Genomic DNA, 3,440 nt, shown 5'->3' on the forward strand with positions numbered 1-3,440 from the left:
TTTTTTTTTCGAGACTATCGTGAATATTGATAGTTTTTCTGAAAACTATCACCTCTACTTTCTACTACCGTTTTCGCGATTACATTCTTTCCGTTTCTCCTACTTTCAAAATACAAATCTAAATAAAAGAGTGTCAAATTTTAGCTGTCACAAATTACATAAACTGGTATTATTGAATCATGTTTTCTGAGCAAACCTTTTATTAGGTGCGTTCCTTTAAAATCTCCAGTTAAAACCAACCAACAGCAAAATTCCGGCGAAATGTCACCAGTTCTCTCACGAGAGAAAAATATCCAAAACAGTACGCGAACAGAAAATTAGCAGAAACTTGCAAGTTAGAACAGCTGATATAATTTTTGTTTACCTTCAAAAGTGTAAAACGTACGAAAACTCATTACAAAGTGGTATCCTGATTCAGTTTATTGACTAAACAAGTAACTACTTACTTCTTACAAGTTTAATTAGTCGTATTTTGTCATTTTTAACTTCCAAACCATCAAATTCAATTTTGTGATTTGCGTAATTTCAAACCAGCTGTTTTCCTGTGGGCAAAAATTTTTCCAGCAGAAACCAGCAGCTTCCCCTCAAAATGAAATGCCACTTTGCTCTCTCAATTTCCCCTACTTTGCAAGTTTTTTGCGTACGCGAACGCAAAAACCTGAAAGTTTTTGTTAAACATGAACAAATAACAGCTACGCGAACGCAACTATTATTGAATCATGAATCCAGCTCATTCTCTCTCTTTCATTAAAATTTCAATTCGATAATGGGCTAGGTTTCGAATTCATAACAAAGGGAAAATACATCAACCTACACATGTAAGTAGTTCGAATCGAATACTAACCATTTCCATGATTCAATAATTAAACGGTGGTCAATGCTGATGGAAGCTGCAATCTCAGTGCGGTTGGAACTCAGATCTTGTTGGACTAAAGTAAGTGGATAATACTCTTCAAAATTTAAATTAATGAATAGCTTTTTCTTTATAGAATCTTACTCAGTCTATCTGGGAATGGGATTGCCAACGTAACGGAAATGCGTTTTTTAAAGCAAATTTTCAAATGGACAGGAAATCCTTCAACATAGTATGTAAAATAGTTAAAAGTTTACAAAGAAGAGACACAAATATGCGCAAGGCTATTCCACTGGAAAAAAGAGTGGCGATCGCATTGTATGCCCTGGGATCTTCTGCAGAATACCGATGCATTGCGAATTTATTCGGTGTCGGTAAATCCACTGTTGGGTTAGTATTAGTTGAGTTCTGTCAAGAAATTTGGATGTGTTTTTGGCATTTTTATTTAAAAAACTTCCCACTAAGCTCCGAAAAGATAAATGAGTATGTAAAAGGTTACGAAATTCTTGGCTTTCCACAATGCCTGGGCGCGATTGGTAAGTTATTGAACCTAGTGGAACCCTTGTGGCAATGCAAATAAAAACATACATTTTAGATGGTTGCCATATTGAAATACACCCTTCTACTCAAATTGCGATCGATTATCATAACTATAAAGGGTGGTACTCAACCGAACCGGTATCGACAACCAAATGGGTAATGCTAATTTAATTATTATCAAGCTGTGCGCTTCATAACTTTGTAAATGAAAATAACGACCACGTTAACGACAAATGGATAACTGCTGCACAAGAACTAGAAAAAAGACGCCAATGTCCTGAAACTGCAGTAAGTTTCGACTATAACAGTAAGGCAGAAGAAATACGTCACGCACTTTCTTTACACTTTTGTAAGTAATTTATAAAATTTTATTAACTTAAACCAGACATGGGCACTTTTGCCGATATGGGCTTTTTTGCCCGTACGGGCAAGCGAGCCCATTTCGCGGGCTAGATCAGGGGAATATCATGGGCAAACGTAAAGGGGGCAACAAATCTTACTAATACACGTATACCAATGAGAGCCGCTGCACACGCATTCTGGAGTAAAAAGGCCCACTCTCCCAAACGTACGCCACAGACACTCCTCGTCATTTGAATAGCTCAACTTTTTAATCTTTAGTATTTACATTTTTAATTTTGTTTATTTAATATTCATTACATTCGATTTTAAAACTTTATACAGAGTTAAAAAAAATCAACAAAGGGGTACAATAAAGTGGAAGTTTCAAGTGTCTGTAAAATATCGGTGATTTTTGACAATTTTTTTTGCTGATGGTGCTGCGCATTTTCTCTCATACAAAGTATGCTCGACAAAATTTTTATATGGAATAAAATGCGCAGCACTGTCAATAAAAAATAAATAAATTTGAAAAAATCGGGGCTGTTTTAGAGTCACTTCAAACTTGCACTTCATTACACTATAATTGAATGGGCTGCAAAACTGCATATCCAAAATTTTTCTAAAAATATTAGTAACTTATTCACTGCAGGTCATTAGGATGGCACACCCCTATGTTGACCTTTGTTAAGAACTGTTTCCAGCTCTCAAGAAAAACGAAAAAATCATATAAAATGCTGCCCAAGAAATAGAAAAGAAATTTTCTTTTAAGTTTTAGTTTGTAAAAAATTTTTAAATTGCATTTACCCGTAGAATATGCTATATTTTTACAAAAAATTTATATTAGATAAACAAAAGGAAAACTGTAAATACTAAGAATTGAAAGGGTGTGCAATTCAAATGACGAGGAGTGTATATGAGCAGATGTGATCACTACCACAAGTAAACGCGAGCTGAAAGCGTGATTGTGTTAGTGTGCCAATTACGTTTGAATGATTTTGCGTTCACTTTGTTTAGGGCTGCCAGACGTCCCGGTTTTCCCGGACAGTTCCCGGTTGTAGACTATTTGTCGCGGTGTCCCGGTCCAACCTTAAAATGTCCCGGGTTTACTTTTAGTGTCCCGGTTTTTGATTTGATTGCACAAATTTGAGTAAAAGATCAAAAATCACTACACTAAGAGAAAAAACGCGTTGTAATATTCAGAAAAATGTTATGAATTCATTGAGAGAAATAACGCATAGTAAACACGAAAATTTTCTATTTGATTATCGTTTAAAAATGTTCGTATTTAAAAATAATACTTTCATAACACGCACGCGTGGTGTTGATTCCAACTCAACATTTAAATGTACATTTACATGTCTGGCTGTAGCTGAGTACGCGAGGATGCTTGCCAAAATTTGCTAATTTCCAGAGGGTCAGGCTTCAATTCCCATTACAAACAGCATGGAATTTAAATATTTTTTTAACTTAATTATGAAAAAGCAATCGGTAATTGCAAATCGCTTCATTTTAATATGGGCCTATTTGAATTGAAATTTCTATACTAAATACTAAAATTTGTATACTTAAATGTATTACGAGTTGGGTTCGTGCTCTTTCATATGCGTATTTTTTTAATTTATCACGCTTTTTTAATTATAAACTTCTTTCTCTCAGTACACCGGTTTAATTTGTGAAATAGTTACATTTCGAGATAGTTGAACTA

Source organism: Rhagoletis pomonella, unplaced genomic scaffold (genome assembly GCF_013731165.1).
Source record: "Rhagoletis pomonella isolate Grant_MI unplaced genomic scaffold, Rhpom_1.0 Rhpom_scaffold_00003, whole genome shotgun sequence".
NCBI classification, from domain to species: domain Eukaryota; kingdom Metazoa; phylum Arthropoda; class Insecta; order Diptera; family Tephritidae; genus Rhagoletis; species Rhagoletis pomonella.